This window comes from Zonotrichia albicollis, chromosome 2, assembly GCF_047830755.1.
Source record: "Zonotrichia albicollis isolate bZonAlb1 chromosome 2, bZonAlb1.hap1, whole genome shotgun sequence".
NCBI lineage: Eukaryota > Metazoa > Chordata > Aves > Passeriformes > Passerellidae > Zonotrichia > Zonotrichia albicollis.
In genome coordinates, this window is record NC_133820.1 from 19,599,581 (window position 1) to 19,618,729 (window position 19,149).

A 19,149-nucleotide genomic window follows, 5' to 3' on the forward strand; every position below is an offset into this window, starting at 1 on the left:
GCCAAACTATCTTCAAGTTAACTTAGGGGCTGGGGACGGGGGTGGGGGAGGTGGGAATGGGGGGGGGGGGAGGAGGAAATCGCTCTGGGTTGAGATCTCTGTGTCAAGTTTCATCCCCTCCTGACATGTCTGGCTCCGTGCCAAAGTCCTGAAAATGGAAAATTGGGGAAGGGCGGGCTGTGAGGGGTGGGTGGAGGAGCGGGGGGGGGTGGGGGAGCGGGCCGGAGCTCTCGGCGGAGCGGCAGTAGCGAGAGGCTCCGGCCAAGAGGGATGCATGAACGAGCCCGTGTGAGCGGAGCGCGGCGGCATCTTCCGCCATCCATTCCGCCGCCCAGGCGTGTGGAAAGCCGCCGGCCGCTGCCATTGTTACCGGCGGGCGATGCAGGGACCGGAGCCGCCGCTCTGGCGAGAGATAAATAGTCCCTGACAGCGGCTCTTCGCACCCACAGCTCGGCGGATCGCACTCGGTGGACGGCCGCAGGTCTGTGTCGCTGCCTTTCGCGGGAGTTCCTTTAAATCACGGCTCCACTCCCCCCTCAGCTCTCCCGGGGGATGTTCCCGACCGTCCCCCCGCAGCAGCCCCGCCGCCCTCCGCTGCTCGCTCCCCCTCCCGCGGGCGGCCCCGGCGCGGAGCTCCGCCGGGGGAGGGGGAAACTCCCCGGTGGAACACTTTGGGCACGCCGCGACTTTGCCAGGAGGGGTCTTGGCGTCGGATCTTTTGTCTCGGGGACTTCGGCTCCGTGCCCCGGAGTGGCTGGCGGCTCTCCCGGAAGAGACTCTGGGCAAAGCGCCGGGGAGTCCCGGGCTGCCGCCGCAGGCAGCCGTGCCCCGGGCTCCGCTGCCAGCGCCCGGCCGGCGCTGCTGCAGGCTCGCCCGCCTCCCGGTTCCCCTTTCCCGCCGCAGGAACCGCGGGGCTGGGGCTGGGACCTGCCCTCCGGAGCCCACGGGTGGTGATCGTGACCGTGGCCGTGTCCCCACGCGGGGGCTTGGGGGGCGTGTGTCCCTCGCCATCCCGCAAAGAGGAGCAGGGCACAACTCCGGTAGCCAGGGCGCTCCTTTCCAGCTGCTGCCCTCCCTGCGCCCGGCGGCCGGGAGCGAGCGCTCCGGAGCCCCTGGCACCTCTGGGCTGCCTTCCCCGGGCACATTGGGCAGTGCCACACGAGCGGCTCGGCCTGAGGCGAGCCCGCACTTTATTATTTGCCATCATCACTTTCCTCCCCCGCGCCCCAGCCGGAGACGAGCCGGAGTGCGTGTGTGCAAGACGAGGTTATCGCCAGTTCCAGTCATTATTTCCAGGCCGAGCGCCGCGGGAGTCGCTCCCCGGTGGGGCCGGTGTGGGCGGCCGGTGCCCGGGCAGACAAAGGCCGGAGCTCCCGGTGCCACCAGAGCCCCGCTGCGCCGACAAGTGCGGGCCCGGCCGGACCCGGTGCGGGGGGCCCTGCCGGGACCGCGGGGCGCTGCCGCCGCCCCCAGGAGCACGGACTGGGTTTTCCGAGTTCCATTTGTTACATTTCCGAGTCATATTTTCAGTTCTACGGAATCTACTTTTAGGCGATTGTTTTCCCTTTCCACTTGTTTGTCTCCTGCTAGCCTCGTAAACTGCCTCATGATTTATTACCTAGGCTAAGTGCTTAATTTGTGAATATGAAACAGATTAAAAGGAGATCGGCGTATTTTAGCAGTCAGGCCGGAGCAGAGCCCGGCAGCTGTTTCGAGTTTGTAGGCATCTCCAGCCTCGTGTAAGCAGCCCGCTCTGCGAGTGATCAAGGGGTGTCCCCGGGCTGTCTCCGAGAGGCCCCAGCGCCGCTGGCTGCCCGTGCGTGCTGCTGGAGCCCAGACCGCCGCGGGATGGCCGCTGTTGGGCTTTTTGGGGGGGACAAACGAGAGTGATGCCGTCCAAAGAGAAACGCGCGGCCCCGGGGTTCAGGAGCGGCCGCGGCCCCGCCACAGGCGGGCTCTGCCGGCGCAGGGCCCAGCAGGCACGCAGGGGGTTAACGACGGCGCTGCCCTCTCCTTCAAAGGACTCACTCGAGATAGAGTAAATACGGTCGGGGCGGGGGGGATGTGTGTGTGTGTGTGTGTGCCGCTCGGGCCACATGATGCAAAAGTAAGACAAGCACACTCCGGAGAACAAAGGCTTCCTACCCCCTTCCTCCCCCTCCCCCCCCCAAATCTGCCTTAATTCTGCAAGTAAATTTGAGCGGCTATAAAACAAAGGCGAACGATGAAAGTTGTAGCCAAGGGACAATCAAAGTAAATACCTTTGATGCAGTCCAAGCACGCACTTGGTGTTTTCTGGAGCTCCCTGCTACCCCCAGGCAGCCGGGGTAGGGACGGCTCTTCCGAGGACAGGGGTGACTGGCACGGCGGGGTTTTGGCTCGGGCTGGTGCAGGCCACGTTGCTCAGCCCAGAAATCCGCCCTGGGCGAGGCAGGCAGGGCAGGAAGGGGCTGGGGCAGGGGATGGCAGCGGCGGGACAGGGCTCCTCCGGGTGTCCCCCCGGACTAAGCTGGCCGGGAGGGCTGCGGGCCCGAGAGGGGTCCCGGTGAGACGTGCCCGGCTCCCCGAGGAGGATGTGGGGCTGGGAGCGGTGTCTGAGCTGTGCCCCTGCCCCCGGGAGCCCCAGGGAGCCGGGCCAGGGCCCCGGGTTGTCCCCTGGTCCCAGGTCACGCAAGTGACACCTCCTGCTCCCGACTGCCTTGTGCTGGCAGAGCTGGCCAGCCGCCTTCGGGCTCGTCACCAGCACCCTGGAGCGATTCCCATCCCATGGACCTCTGCCTTCTCCCTCTGCTACCCTCCACCCCCGGCCTCTGGGGGAAGTTTTAACGCACCAGGGATGGCAGAGGAAGTGGAGGGGCACAGCAGCTGCCTGTGCAGCCCCACAAGCAGAGGTGCTGCTGCTGCTGAGCCCAAAAGTCAGAGAGAGACAGAAATCTGTAACCTGCTCTGCACCCCTGAACACTGCTTAAGGAGCAGGAGCAAGAGCACCGTGCCACTCCTGCTGGAGCACAGCACAGAGGGCTGGCTGGAAGGTAAATAAATGATTCAGGTGCCCTTGCTGCACCTGAGCAGCTGCTCTGGTCCTCCAGAAGTGGCTGGTATTGGCACAGCGGAAGGTGCAGGAAATGGGGGCAGACTCTGGGCAGACCATGGGGAAGAGGTGTGGTGTGGCACATGCCTAGACAGGCTGAGCCCTGGTCTGCCTGGGAGCAGGAGAGCAGCAAAAGATGAGGCATATGGCATTCAGAGAGATCCCTCTCTGTGTGTGTGGAGATTGGAGATATCAGAGTAACTCTTGTCTGGGGAAAACAATATAAACCGTGGCTGGGAAGCAGTCCTTTAGGTACATGTGAATGAGGCTTGGGGATACCCTCTCCCATGGCAAGGAAGCACCTGAAAGAAGATTGCAAGAATGAGACAACAGCAGATAGGTGTGTGTCAATACAACTCTTTCAGGCTGGCTTGAGACAAGGTCCTTCTTCTGTATTTGGGACAAGGTTTGGGGCAAACCAACACTAAAACTCAGTTCCCAGGGGCCTGATGGGGTTTGGGTGTAGTTGATTGGTCCCTGCCTTGTGAGGGGAGAGAGATTACACAGTTTTTATATACCACTACTCTTTCTAGTCCTGAGCCTTGCTGTTACCTGTCTGAAGGCAGGGCTGAAACTTTTGAGCAACCTGAAGAGCAGGAGGCAAAAACAGCCCAGGGTCTCTGCATCTCCCTGTAGGTTCTGCATGGAGCTGATCTCTGACTAGGAACACCCAGCATTTTAGAAGGGAGAGAAAACACAGGTTGTGACATGATGGTAACATACATCCCTCTTCAAGCAGTATGCTTGAATCAAGAAGCTGGAAAACCAGACAGCAGCAATGAAAAAGGAAAACAATCCTTTCCAACTTGTTGGCTTGGCCTTTGCAGCCATCCCTACCTCAGAGAGGGCGGTGGTCACCGTGCTAAGCCGTGGTTATGCAGCTGAAATTCACCATGCTGAAAGTCACCTGGTCCCTTGAGCGCTCTTGTGAAGCACTCCAAGGTCCCACAGAAAATGCTTTGTGTGTGCTTGAAACTGTGTGGATTTGCTTCCAACAGCACATTATGCCACTTTCAGCCTGATCCTGTCTGGCTTTCACTGAATTAATGCCTGGATGGATCTAAGTACCAGCCTCTCAGATCAAGGTGGTTCCAACAGTTCCCACTGCTGTCCCCTTGCAGCTCCAAAGGGAATTTAGAATCCCTTTGGAAGTGCTGTTATATGGTGATGGCAAAGTCTCAGAAGCAAAGCAGCACAGAACACTGCTAAAGCAGAGTGGGCAAACCCCAGTGGGCTGGAGCAGTTGGCTGGTACACCAAAGGGTGTGAAAGCTGCTTCAGTTTGGATCACAGGTGTACCCAGGCCCCTCTTCCATCCCCAGCCCTTTGCTGCCTGTTGTAATTCTGCAAGAAAAGTAGCAGGCTGCAGGCACCCAGCCCCACCAGCCTGCAGGCCTTCTTGCAGCCAGGCTTACTCCTTTGATGCTCTCCCAGTTACAGTTTGTCAAGTCTTGTCTCTGTTTTTCACTGTTTTGACATCTTACCACCCTCAGAACACTTGTGAGAAGGGGAAAAACGATTTCAAAAGTCCTGTCATTGAAAGTTCCTAAAGACCACTACATGACCACCTAAATGATGCCTTCATATTCTTAGAAACTCTGTTTAGCTGCCTGTCTTGTTTCTTTGGGTTGACTCTGCCTTGCATCATCTAATATACTGTTCCTATTATCAAAGTGTAACAGAGTAAGGACAGGTTTTGGACTAGGGTCCAAAGGCTCAGGACACACACAGATAAATAGGGGGATCAAGATATGCTAAATTTGAGTAGTATTTTATCTTTCCAGCTTCACAAATGTTGTGTTATGTGCCAAGAACTTGAGGGTGCTGCACACTCTGTAGACACAGATGATAGATTGCTCCTGCCTGCCTCAAAAATTGAAGAAAAACTGTAAAGTCTGTAGAGGCAGATGACCACGAGTGCTGTGCTGGTGGTACAGGGAGGCAGGTGAGCTCCTGGGCTTGGTCATGGGCTCCTTTGCCATGTCTCAGCAAGGCCACCACTCCCAAAGTCTGTGTGCTGTGCTTAGAAGGGAACAGTGTGTGTTTGTGTGTGTGTGCTCATGTGAATGTAATTGTGTTTCCACATAATGTGGATTATCTTTCTTTTGGCAGCAAAGCTGTTCAGGGGTTTAGATAAAAAAGATAAATCCTGCAGCCGTTCCCTCCCTGGGAAAGGGCATGTCTTCCATCACTTTCTCTGCTCCCTCTTCTGAGCCATTCCCAAACACACTTTTTCCTAGCTCAGCATCTGACATCACCCTGACAGCTTGCTCTCTGTCTCAGCATGACACTCCCACATCAGGAATGGGGGAAAATGCATGGAATAAGGCACAGCAGGTGAGGTGTTGCTTGGATGAACGGGAGGAGAGAGGAGCTGGGGTAGAGTGTAGAGGGATCCCCCAGCAGCATTGCCCCATGTGGTGCTGATGTGAGGGTCACACTCCCACAGCTCCCCAGGAAACTCTCCTGGCAGGGGGATCAGGTGTGCCATGGGTGCAGGACACCTGATGGTCCCCCTTCTTTGGAACCCTGGTAGAGCTGTTTGGCTTCGTGTGAAGACAACCTTTTCAGGAAAGAGAGCTCCATTGATTTAAATGCAAAATTACCCTCCTACAGTTCTAATTTCCCAGGCGAGGGCCACACAGACTGGAAACATGAAAGTTGTTGATGTATTGGTTCAATTAACTTTTAAAATAAGTTTGAATGCCATTTGTTTCAAATTTGATAGGAAAGCGCCATAGATTTTTGCAAGCAGCGAGTGAGGTGAGCGTGGATGGGGTGTGTATTTTGCATGGCCTTGAGAACAGGGCTCAAACGATGCATTCATTGAGTAGCAGACCTCTGCACAGGGATAAGTGCTGAAAGAAAAGGACCTGAACATCTGTATTTGCTGAGTGGCACCGGCAGCAGCCAGCCAGCTCACAGGGAAGGGCAGGCAGACGGGTGTGGGGCCCAGCTGAGACTCCTGGGTCCCTGGTGCTTTTAAAAGGAAATAATAGCTGGTGGGAGAACCCTTTCTGGTGGCCTTGGCTCCCGTGACCCCCCTCTGATGTATGATATTTAAACAAGAAAATGTCAACATTGGTTTTTACACAGACGGCCTCGTCCTGCTCTCTATGAAAACCACTGGCAAACCACTGAGAGAGGTGGAGGGGAGCAGAACCCAAAAGAGTCACTCAGACCCCAAAAGAGTCCCTCAGACCCCAAAAGAGCCACTCAGACCCCAAAAGAGTCACTCAGACCCAAACACTGCTGGCTGCAGCCTGGCAAGAAGCAAGTGCGGGTTGTAATGAGTGGCTGGGTGATGTGTGCAGGTAAATTAGAGAGAAGAGAAGCAATCCCATCCTGCAGTGTGCAGTGCCTCAAAGCTGCAGGTCCAAAGCTTTGAATGATTTTTTTTGATTGCTTTTTAAAATTATAAATTGCATTTTTGTACAGCAAGTGAGGATAATGTGCTGCTTACTAGAATGAAGTGCAACTCAAGGGTGTTTTGTTATAACAAAGGTGACTTCTCTGTGCTCCTCTTTTCACAGCTGGGTCTAATGGAGAGGTTGATCTGAACCCCATGGCTATCTAGCAGTGGTTCTGGAAAGGAGTAATGCCCATTGTATGAGAGGATATCCATAAACTGGGCCATCAGTGTGTCCTCTGATATATGTGTCCTCTGAGGTAGGAAAGTGTAAGTCAGAGGAAGAGAGGGCAACTGTGGCTGACTCATAGTAAAACGAGGGCACGTGGAAAGTACAAACCAAGGGAGGGCTGCTGCTAGTAGGATTTGAAGGCTGTGCTATGTGTCATGGGAAATATAATTTAAGCTCATGGATAATTTATGATTAAAGGGGCAGATGTGGTGCAACTGCATGATGCAAAATGTGAGATAGGGCATAAGAATAAAAGAAACTTAACCCTTGATCACTGTGCTGTCCCTGTCTTGGTGTTGGTTTATGCAGGCTGGGCCTTTACAGGTGTTGCAGTAGCAGCCTCTGGGTTCTGTAAGGTAATGTGAGCTTCATCACAGATCACCTCAGCATAAAAAGTGTAATTACACTGGCTTTATGCTCTGCCACCACATTCCCAGAGGTAGTGGCAGAATAAGAGGCATGCAAGTCCCTTGAGCAGCTCTGTGCAAATGGAGAATCATTCCTGCATGGGGACCAGCCTTCCTGGGCAGGTGACAGCTGCTGTCCCACTGGGAGTGACCCTGGGGCAGGCACTCTGAGCTCACCCATCTCCAGCATGTGCCACGACCTCTGCTAGGGCACAGAGCTCAGCAAGGACAGCCTGGCAAACCAAGTGATGCCAGTCTGATACCAGTCCAATTGCCCTTGGCAGGAAAAGCACCTTTGGACTGATGTGTGACCATGACCAACCTGAATCTCCAACCAGAATACAATGAAATTTGTGAGGAAAATAAATAAAGGAGTGTTGCTCAGGTGTGACTCCTGCTAGGAAGCACAGAGTGTATGAAGCTGAGACTCAGCCATTCCCCAGAATGTGTCTATCCTACATGATTTTCTGTTTTGAGGATACAAACAATATGAAAGGAGATTGTTGGGCCAGAATATTTCATTCTTGCTGCACAAAGCCCAGGACAATGAAATCCCAGCTGCTGCTGAGGCTTTTGGGAGCCTGTCTCACCCAAATAATCCAGGGCATTTTGACTTCAACTCAGGCCACCTCTCACCTGCAGAAGAGAGTCCAGGCTTGCAGCACCTGATGCGATGTCACTCACAGTCTTACCGTGCTCCATGTCCATCTTTTGGAGCAGATGTTCATGAGAAGGTGGATGGGCAATGGGCTGAGGTGTGAAAGCAGATCCTTTGACATGGTTGAAAAAGCCTTCCTGGAATGTCTCTGTGAGCTACCTGAGGAGGAATGTCCCAAAACTGAGCCCCATCACTGGGGCACTGAAAGCACTGAATTACCCCAAGTCTTGGAGCAATTAATGAAGGCTTTGGTACTGCAAGAGAGGAACAGGGAAAAGAGGGAATGGTGCAGGGAAGTTCTGCCCATGCTTCTCTGTCACTGTACATCCAGCTGAGAATATGCAGCAGTTGCTTCTTACAGACAAAAGAAAAAAATATGAAGCCCTGCTGAAGGCTAGGGCTGATGGAGCACTGAAAAAGTCCCAGCCAGAAAATCTAAGCTGGCTCTGCACTTTTCTCAAGCTATGCTCAGCACTGTGATTTTGATGAACAACACTAGTCTGCATGAAGACAGGTGACTTTTTAAATGGGGTTTTAATAAAGTCAGCATTGCTAAACCTATCTATAAAAGTAATCTGCATAGGGTTTTAAACAAGTGAACTTAATTATGCCATTAGTGCTTCCGACATGAACGGGGCTGTGCTGCAATACTGTGTCCGGCTTTGTTGTGGTGTTTGCATGTTAAAAGTGCATTGGCAAATTAATATGGGATCAGAAGAGAGCTGGAAGAGTGATTCAAGGTCTGGGAATCGCATCTTATTGCAAAAGACTAAAGAAATCCCATCTATTAATTTATCCAAGAGGAGGCTATGACTTGGTTTGATCATAGTCTTTAAGTGCCCTAAGTGTCTCTATGGGGAGATTTCTGATAGTCAAGATCTCTTTAATGTGGCAGACAAAGGCATAATGAGATCCTATGTTGGAAAATGAAGCTCTATGAATTCTGAGCAGAAATAGGTACTTTTTAAGAAAAAAAACAGTGAGGGGACATAACCACTGGAACAACTGAGGCAAGCAGTGGTTTTTCCTGTTACTTAAAAGTCTTCAGAGCAAGATTGGATGCCAAGTTAAAAGCTCAGGCAGAATTTATGGGTCTGATACAAGAACGTCTGGCTGAAATTCACTGGCCCATGATATGTGGCAGGTCAGACCAGCTGATCATAACAGACCGTTCTTGGTTTAAAAAATCTATGAATTAGGTATTTCCAGTCCCTTGAGTCCTGATATTACTGGAGGTCTCAGAGGAATGCATTATAAGCTGTCATCATTTAATTGTAAGCAAGCAGGGGCATTGCCTTTTTCTTTTTTTTATTAATAAACTTATTTTCCAAGAGCTTGTTAGGCACTGGAGTTAAGCAGCTGTTAACAAACATGACAACATTTTAGAAACAATTCAAATAATTCTCCTCGCGTTTGCTCAGCTTTGTTTTGCAGCAGCACAATTCCATTTGTGCCACATCTACCAGTACTTTTCTAGACGAAATTGCAAATTCCAGCAAAATGGAAAATGCAACCTCCATACTTAGGGTGGTCTTCTTACACCCTGTCCCCTTCCATGTGCATCCCTTAGATACATTGCAGGGTTTCTCTCAGCACGGTGTATGAGCAGAACAGGGAAGAAGTCCATCAGTTTTCTGGTGCAGGCCCCTCAGATAGGAGGATTCAGGTAGGAATCCATTGTCTGTCACAGTGCCTGGCCTCCAGAGCTCCTGGTTTGTCTGAGTAAATGGCAGAGAATGAGAAGAAGGCATTAAGGAGAGACCTGGTATTCCTGAAATTATGCAAGCTATTAACCTCCTTGAGGTTTCATAAAATGGCCTCCGGCAAATGGTCAGAATGTTTTTCTTACGGAGGAGCAGTTTTCAAGACAGCATAAACTTTCTTATTATCCTTTCAAAGGAAAAAAAAGAAAGAAAGAAAGAAAGAAAGAAAGAAAGAAAGAAAGAAAGAAAGAAAGAAAGAAAGAAAGAAAGAAAGAAAGAAAGAAAGAAAGAAAGAAAGAAAGAAAGAAAGAAAGAAAGAAAGAAAGAAAGAAAGAAAGAAAGAAAGAAAGAAAGAAAGAGAAAGGAAGGAAGGAAGAAAGGAAGGAAGGAAGAAAGGAAGAAAGAAAGAAAGAAAGGAAGAAAGAAAGAAAGAAAGAAAGAAAGAAAGAAAGAAAGAAAGAAAGAAAGAAAGAAAGAAAGAAAGAAAGAAAGAAAGAAAGAAAGAAAGAAAGAAAGAAAGAAAGAAAGAAAGAAAGAAAGAAAGAAAGAAAGAAAGAAAGAAAGAAAGAAAGAAAGAAAGAAAGAAAGAAAGAAAGAAAGAGAGAGAAAATAAGATAACAGAAAATCCCAGCCACGGCTCCTGGGAGTCTTGAAAATCATATCCACAGTTGCGTAGACATTCTAAACCTCGGATACATTCAGTGCCTCGTTAGCCTCAGTTATCAAAACTGGAAGGGGAGATGGTGAGGAGCGCAGCAGAAGATGGAGTTTGAAGTCTCTCGAGGACTGCTCTCCCGCTGCCGGGAGCCCTCAGCCGCCTCCCTCCGCCCGCTCCCCCGAGCCCCGGGGCGTTCGATAAGCGGGCAGTGAGTCAGAGGGACGGGGCCGCTCCGCCGGGCCGGGCCGGGGCCGCCGCTGGGCTCCCGGGGCGCGGGCGGGGAGCGGAGCAGCAGCGGGGGGAAAGGTGAAGCCGGAGCCGAGCGGGGCACAAACCCATTAGTCGCACATAACTTGGGAAGACGCTTGGCCTCGCCATGACAACCGGCGGCCCGGGCTGCTCGCACGTCCCGCCGCCTCCCCCGGGAGCCCCTTTCCGTGCGCTTTGCCGGCGCTTGGGGAATGCGGGGCCGCAGAGACGGGGCCGGTGCGGGTAACAAAAGGGAATGAAAGGAGCTCTGTAGCTCACTTTACACGTCCGAGAGGCATTTTCATGCCCCGTAATGAGAAGGGATCGTTCCGAGGAAGTTCAGATCAAAGGGGAGAGCGTCCGGGGCATTTGCATAATTGCCGGATTTCGGAGCACGGGCTGCAACCTGGTCACCTCATCGGGGTTGTCCCTCGCTCGCCCGGGAGCTCCGGACAGAGGGGAGGCTGCAGACCGGGCTTCGCGGGGACAGGAGAGAGGCCTGCCCCGGGAACGAGATACGGAGGCGGCCGGGCCCCGAGCGGGGTGCTGGGCACTGCTGCGGTGCCCGACGGCAAGGAACCCTCAGGGGCTCCGCAGGGTGCGGACCCTCCGGTGCTCGGGCAGGCGGTGCCCGGGGGCTGCTGCCGTGGTGGATGAAGGTGGTGCCGCTGGGGATCGGCTCCCGGCTCTCACCCGGCGACATCTGCGGCGCCGAGCCAGCACGCTACCTCCCCGGTGGCTCCCGGCCCGGCGGCTCGCTCCGCCACCAGCGAGCGCGGATAAAGGGATTAAACGGCACGCTCGTTCCGCCGGGCGGGGCGGGGGGGGGGCTGGCCGGCTCCGGGCTCCCGTTTCCCCCGAAGGCCTCCCCCGGCCCCGCGGCGCTGCCCCCGGCCGGCCCCGGCAGCGCGGAGGTACCGGGCGCGCCCGCGGCCGCTCATTGTTCCCGTAGCCAAGCGGGGCCGCCCGCGGTGCTCGGGGCGCGGGGTTCGCCGCTGCTGCTGCTCCCGGGAAGGGGATGCCCGGGGACACCCTTTTCAGCCATTTTATAACAGCAAAGCTGGCGTCTCGCCGCGGGTGCCCCGTTCCCCCCCCCTCTCCTGGGAGCCCGTTCTACGATCCTGACGGAGATGCGGGGGTTTCCCCCGCCCTGAAGTCAGCACCACCCGCATACGCCCCGCACCTGCGGGCTCTGAGCGAAACTCCACCCTGCGGCGGGGACACCGCGATCTTCCGGAGCCCTGTCCTGGGGATGTGGCCAGTCCTGGCCCCTGCTCCCGCCCCCGGGCAGCCAATTCCCCAAACCGGGATGCAGCCGGACGCCTCCCAGCTCTGGCTTGGGCTGCTGCCAGCCCCAGGACGGGCTGCAAGCTCCCCACGGGAGTCGCGGCTTCTCCCTGCACGGCCGGGCCGGGGCGGGCTGGCGGGGCGCCAGGGAGGTGAGGTTAGCCTCGGAGCTGGCTGGCGGATGGCATGTTATTGTGAGAAGCGAAAAGCGAGAGGGGAAGGCAAATAGGAGCATGGCACCGTATAGGCTCGCCACGTGACCGAAATGTGTTTATCTCGCCCCGGAGAAGCCGGGCTGCCTGCGGAGGCCAACCCTGCCTTCATGGCACAGGCACAACTCCCGTGGCCGCGGACGTTCTGGGCCCTGCGAGAGACCACTTCTGTTTGCTTTCGCTGTCGCTTCGGCTCTTATCATTTGCCTTGTCATTCATCATCAACCTCTCCCGGGCTGCCTCCCCCTTGCTCCCCCACACCGCCTCCCCCAGGGTCAGTCGGGAAAAAGCTGAGAATCCATCTGAGGAGTGAGACGCGGGAAGAAGGGCTGGATGGTGATGTGGCTGGATGGAGGGCGTGTGTGTGTGTGTGTGTGTGTGTGTGTGTGTGTAAAAGCAGCTGCATGCAGAACAAAGCTGCTGGGGGGTGGCTTTTGGTGCTGGAGCAGAACCTCGTAAATGGGAGATTTCCGTTCGCAAGACTCCGCTTGCACAGTTTCTGTCCTGCCCTTGAACTGACAAGTGTGTATCTGCATTGCAACCAGAAAGTAAATCACACTGCGCCTGGCTCGGGGAGGGCGCGCACGACGCCTCAGTCTGTTGCTAAGTGCGAAAAAGTGGAAGATCTCAGCTCCCCAGCGCAGCCCCGCTTCTCCGACACAGTATTTACTTTGGGCGCCCGGCGAAACGCGCTCAGCGTTTATTTCGGAGAGCGCCGGGGCAAGCTCGCATTTGCGTGATTAGGAGCAAGCGGAGGAGCGGCCGTGGCGCGGAATATCAAAGCCAGCCCGCCTTGGCAGGGCTCCCAGGCAGGGCTTTACTGGCACCCGCGGGATTCCGCGGGGCAGGGCGAGCGCGGCCCGGGCGGCGGCGGCGGGCGGGGAGCGGCAGCCGCCGCCGGGGCACGGGGGGAGCCGCCGGCGCTTCGCGGGAGGCCGGCAGCGAGCGTCGTTCGTGGCCAGGGCTCCGCGCTAACGAGGCGCATTGGCCGGGCCGGGCTCTGCCCGCCCGCTCGGCGCTTCCCGGCCCCAGGCGCGGCCGGCCGGCCGGTAATCTCATTAGCGCCGTCGCGTTTGGGGAGCAAAGCGCCCGGCGTCCCCGCCCGGCCTCGGGAGAGCAGACAAAGGTCTGCGGAGCAAGGCCCTGCGGCCGTGCCGCGCCGGCCGGCCCTGTTAATGTTCAATCGGAGCCGGAGAGCGCGGCCGCTCCGTGCCGGGGGGCGCCGACCCCCGCCCGCCGCTGCCGGGCAGCCCGCGACGAGGCCGCTCCAACGCCGCCTTGCCCCGCCGGGATATTTTCTCCCTGGAAGTTATGCTAAAATAACATTTGTGTGCACGTTAATGATTTATTTATGTGGCTAATAACGCTCACATTCTCGCTGATATTTGTCTAGGCGAAGGACCAGCTGCGAAATGCCCCGCAGCTGTAGCCAGAGCTAGAACAGAGTGCCTTGGAACCAGAAATCAATGCTCCTGAAATGAACAAGTGGACAACTTATTAGGCTCAGTCACTCCACGCGCCGTCCCCTGATAACGAATAGATGAAGTAGACGCCGGAGAAGGGACATGCCGGGGAGGGCTGCACATGCCGGAGTGGCTGGGTGACACCGCGGGGCACAGCCAGCAGCACGGACATCCCCGGGCAGGACAGGGGCCGTGACACGGCCCTCGCGGGCTGCCGAGGGTTAGATGGCGATAAGTACAGCGAACGCCCGGCAGAACGGCTTCGGGGGTCACTGATAAAGGTGTCCGGTTTCCCTGCTGCTCCAGAGAGCACAACCGACAGGTTCAGCGAGATCACGTAGTCGTGGCTTCTCTGCCTGGAAACAGTCACGCTAATTTTGCATTTTTACCATCCACAGGGAGGAAAAATACCTGTCGTCCCGCAATGCAAATCCTTACGCAAATAGATCTGCGGGTGCACAGGGAGCTGCTGGCAGCCTGACCTGCCAGCCCAGAGTCGCTGGCCCCGAGTATAGAGGTGCCGGCCGGCAGCGGCACGCCCCGAAAGCACACGGGATCTTGAAGACTCCCTGTTAGTCCCTCGGAACTTGCTGCTGCCTCGGAAAAGTCCGAGAAAGAGTCTGCGGTTAATCTCCGAGGCCTTCATACATCCCTGGCGAGCAGCGCCCCAGCGCTAAGTGCAATTAACATAACAGACACTAAAATAGGAGTGCGGCGCTGAATTTAATTTGCAGGCTTAGAGAAAAAAAAAAAGAAAAAGAAAAAAAAAAAACTTAGCACTTAGAGCGGTTTGGTGATGAACGCAAGAAGTGATGGGGAAGGCGGCAGAGTAGCCCTCCTGCCTCGGAGCGGGGCCGTGGCCAGTTCCAAGGATCCCCTCCGGGAGCCGGGACCACCCTGGTGCGCGCAGGTTTCCAGGCAGGTAAACTCCTCCGACGGAGCTGCCTCCTTCCCTCTGCATCGCTCCAGCGCCGCTCGCCCCTCGGGCAGCGCTCCCGGGGCCACCGGGTCACCCGCAGCGCGACCAGGTCGCCGGCGCTGGCAGGCACCTCCCAGAGCCTCCCCGCTGCCCGCCCCGACACCCACGCACCGAGATCCGGCTGCTTTCTTGCCCCTGGGGACCGGGAGGACATGGATGGGGGGCAGAAGAGACGGGATAACCCCCTCCCCGCTTTTCCTTCGCCCCCTCTCTCCCGCCTCCTGCAAACTGCCGCTGAAGTTCACAAAAGAGCGAGACATAAAGAGATCGAGGTTTCCGAGAAAAGGGAGAGGCGAAAATAGCGAGGTAAAGAAAAAAAGGAAAAAAAAAATATCGTCGCAACAGAGGGACCCACCGACCGGCTAGGAAGCTGGTGGTATCCGGCCGGGAGAGAGGGGGAGAAGGAAGGAGCAAAGAGGGCTTTAAAAAACTGGAAGGCAAAAGCTGTTGGGGAGGAAGTGTAAACCGAGAGGGAGGCTGGGGGAGGGGAGAGAGCGCCATCTTTTCATGTCACAGTCACAGAGACAGCGCTGGGCTCGGCCACAGTGTCTCGGTTTCTTTTTAACAGCGGAAAACGTGCGATTAGCAGGCAGACGGGCGGAGACTAGCAGCCCTGCGCGCACACACAGCCCGCAGCTCTGTCTCCGCGCCGTGTAATCCCAGCGCTCAGCCCTTCTGCACCCCCTCATTAAAAACCCGGAGATTTCCTCCTCCTCCTCCGCTCTCCGAGGAAAACAACGCCTGCCACCGCCTGAACCCTGGCAGCGCCGCCCGCCCCGCACCGGCCGCCCGGAGGCCGCCCAGGGGCCCCGCGCTCCCCGGCGCCCTGCACGCCGAGCTGCGCTCCCCGGCGCTCGGCCCCCGCTTCCTCTCGGGAGCCTGATTATCGCCCCCCATCGCTAAGGGCCGCCCCCGATGGGGCGCACAGCGGAGGCTGGGGGGGATGTGGGGAAAGCTGGCTACGATCCCCTCCACCCCCCGTTTCCCGTCCCCAGGGGCTGCCGCTCCCCCGCTGCCAGGGCGGCTGCTCCGTTCCCCCCCACGCCCTCCCTTTATCCATCCCGAGGGCGAGGGTGGGGTGCGCCGAGCCGGAGCTCCCCGCACTGGGGCCGGCGGCGGGGAGCAGCGCCGAGATCGCCCGGGAGCCCGCGGTGGAGCCGGGCACCGCCGCCCACGGCCCCATGAACAGCGCTTTATTCCGCAGCGCTCAAACCCCTCATTGTGTTTGGCAGAATCACCTGCCTCCTCCGGAGCCGAGCGATTAATTTAATGCGATACAGAGTGCGCTCCCTCCCGGCCCCTCCTCAGCGGGGAGATCTCCGCTGGGCGCTCCGTGCCGCGGAGGAGGGGCACGGCACAGCACGGCACGGCACGGCAGAGCGGGCTGGCATCCTCCGAGCACCGGCTCTCCCGGCGGCGCCCGGGGAAACATTCCCCGCCCGGTAGCGGCGGAGCGTCAGCTCCAGTCGGAGTCGCACACAAGCATCCGCCGCGCAGACCTGCTCGGTGCCCGGGGGGGCTGCGAGGCGGGCGGGGGCCGAGCCGTGCCTGTCCAGGGGATTTGATGGGTCGTTGGCTGCGCCTGGGGAAAGGCGGGCGGGCGGGGGGGGCGGTTGGCTGCGCCTGGCGATGGGGGATTTGAGAGGAAAGGGGAGGAGGGCTGAGCTCGGTGGAGGGGGTGCTGACTGCCGCGACTGCCGGGGACGGCGGCTGTTATTATTGTTATTACTGTTATTGTTATTTTTAGGGGGCGGTGGTGGTGGGAGCTCAGGGGGGGATGGGGCTGTCCGCGCTCGGCGGGGGGCGACGTGGTAGGGGGGCCGCCGGCTGCGCCCGCGGAGGGGGCATGAGGTGAGGGCGGTGGGAGGGAGAAGCGTCTCCTCTGTTTCTAATAAAGGAAACGACTTTTATTGAACGATAAATGCAGGGGAACGAAAGTCGTGTGGGTGCGCCTGGTGGGGGCGATTGATTTGGCAGGGGAGGGGTGGCGGCTGCCCGTGCCGGCGCGGGCTGCTCGGGGCGGGAGGGGCCGCCCGGCCTCGGCTGCTCCGGCTCGGCAGGGATCACGGGGAGGGGGCGGCGGCCTCCCCGGTGGCAGGGGACGGGGCTGCCCCTGTTCTTTGGGGGGGCTGAAGCGGGGGAGTGCGGGATGCCCGCCGTGGGGGGTCCGTGGGCCATGGGGTGGTGCCGCCTGCCCCTCTCGGGCAGGGGGGGGCTGAGGGGGAGGTGTCGGCTGCGCCTTGCCAGTTGGGATTTGATAGGGGCGGTAGGAGACACGTCTCCTGTTTCTAATAAAGGAATCGGCTTTTATTGAAGGATAAATGCAGAGAACCAAAGTCGTGTGGGCTGCAGCCGCCGAGCTTCGTTAGCTGCCGATGTGACTGTGAAGATAAAACGCTCCACAATAACTCGAGCGCGAACAGCGCCGGGGATGGGGACGCGCATTCCCCGATGGCCTTGGCCTCCCGGGCCCCTCAGCCCCGGCCCCTCGGCCCCGGCCCGGCGGCGGAAGGTGCCCGGGGAGCCTCAGACCGTGTTAACGGCTCGGCCTTGGGACTTCGCCAAGTTTCTCTGACTTAGGGGAACTCTGGGGATGAGTAATCGCGCCAGGCTGGGGTTTGGGAGGGAGTTTTTTTCGCTCGCTCGCTCTCGCGCTCTCTTCTTTTTTCCCCTTGTCATCAGCTGCTGACCCACTCACTTCGAGAGCACGGCACCGACGGGTTTCTGAGAACGGCGGCGGGAGCAGATCGGGGCTGTGGCGGGCCTGGGGAAGCCCCCCCACAGTCTTGGCTCTCCGCCGAGCCACCCCTGCTCTGCTCCGGCCCTGAGCACATGGGGCAGCGCGGGGTCGCTGCTATCGCGTTTCCCCTGTGGTGCCCTCCATGTGTCTTTGCCGGGGGACAAGGGGACGCGCACAGCCCCACGCCACACACACTGCGCTGCCTCGCGTGGAGGTTTCCCAGGGCAGCGAGGACACGGCGCTGCCGCTCCTTGCCCTCGGGAAGGGGTCGGGAAGCCTTTTCTACTCGACATCTCGATTTATCGCAGGTGGCGACGACTCAAGGACGGGAGGGGGAAACTCCGGGCCCACGGGGAGGCCCCGGGGATTGGGAAGCAGCGCGGATCCCCGGCCGTGGCCGGCGCGCCGGGCAGGGGCGGAGCAGCGCCCGCATCCTGCCCGCGGGCCCCGGGGCGGGCACGGCGGGGCCTTGCCCGGTGCCGCAGAGGGCAGGGCCACCGCCGTGTGCGCCGGGCACCCTGCCCGCACACGGCCTCGCCCGTGCCTGCCGGGCAGCGGGGCGCGGGGGGGCCCAGAGGCTCCGAATCAGAACCGACCCGATGCCGCCGGGCACGGCCCGCCCCCAGCGGATCCTGCAGGGGCACAGGCTCGGAGGGGGAGTGTCGCCGTCGGGGGTGCTGCGGAGAAACGGACTGGGCAAGGCAGGCGGGCTCTGGCTTTGCCTCAGCCCGCGGGGCTTTCCCCAGCGCGGGTCTGTGCCCGCTCTCCGGGCAGCGAGGGGCCGGGTCCCCCGCCCGCGATGGGCACGGCCGGGGAGCGGCGGGGAGCCACTCATCTCGACGCCTGACAGTTTCGGACCTCTGATTACCTGCGTGATTTGGCTTCCGAGAGGCGCTCCATGAAGCGGCTGCTGCCCTTGTTTGGGTACCGTGATGGCGAGGGGGGGCGCGGGGGAACGACGATGTAGAGAGAAGTGAGGACGGGGTTTTAAATGGCACTTCTGAACGGAAAATACTTTTATTTTCCCTCGGATTTTTGAAGCTGTTTTCGAAATGAACATTTTCCGAGATAAGAGGTGACCGATCAGAATCGCTGGGGGGAGGTTGTAAGCAGACGTTTTGCCCCAGCTTACTGTTATCTTATCTTTCACACTTGCAGGGCGAAAAAGTGGCTTATCTTTATACCCACCCCCCTCTCGCCTTAATTGCTAAAAACACTGTGAAGTGTTAAGTACAGGACTAAAGAATCTCTCCGCGTGTCTGCCATGCGAGTGAAGGGGCGGGAGGGGGGGGGGGTGGTGTCCGATTTTAAAAATTAGGGGCTTTTCTCTAGAAAGGTACACACATGTACGCACGGAGAGCCCCTCCCTGCCTCCGCTCTGCTGCTGCTTTGATGTTGCAGGCTCTCATTTCATATGTATGCACCCCAGCGAGCTACCCGCCGCTGCCGGGCTTCCAGCCGGGGCGCAAATCCCGCTCGGCACGCTGGCGAGCCCGGGGGCCGCGCTGCGGGGCGCGGGCGCGGAGGGCGGCGGAGGCCTCCGCTGTCACCTCTGGGGCGGAGTGAATAACCCCAGTGTTTATGAACCCGGGCTCGGAATTGGTATTCAGCGCCGAGCCACCGTCTCCTCGCTTTCTCTCCCCACCCCCTTCGAAACAAAACACAACACAAAAACAAAACCAGAAGGAGGACGGAGGTGATTCATCGACTGTATCCAATTATTAACATACAAGCTGTAGTCTGCACAAACACACCTTCAAACCATGGCGGTTCCCCCGGCCGCCGTATTATGTTTAAACTCGGGAGCATGGTGGCTTCTGTTCCTCCGCCAAGTCACCGCTCGCTACCGCTCCTCGCCAGGCCGCCGAGAGACGGGGACGGGCCGCAGCCCGCGCCTCCCGGGGCTCAGGGACCCCCACCGGGAAAAGGGCTCGTAGCCTCCAGCTCCCGCGCATCGCCTTCAAAGGCGAAGGCTCAACCTCGTCCGCCTCGCGTTCCGCCGGGCCGGGGTTTTGTCTGGCTCCCGTTCCCGTTCGCCCCCCGAGCCCTGCGAGCCGCCCTC

General features: G+C 58.1%; 1 protein-coding gene across 1 annotated transcript in view; it reads left to right on the forward strand.

Moving 5' to 3' along the window:
• The first annotated feature begins 220 nt into the window (after positions 1-220).
• The window catches only part of BCOR (BCL6 corepressor), an 82,049-nt gene continuing 63,120 nt past the window's right edge, over positions 221-19,149 (forward strand). Inside the window, exon 1 of the mRNA XM_074534537.1 lies at positions 221-481. The gene's annotated coding sequence lies outside the window, so the exon portion shown is untranslated. The remainder of the gene's footprint in view (positions 482-19,149) is intronic.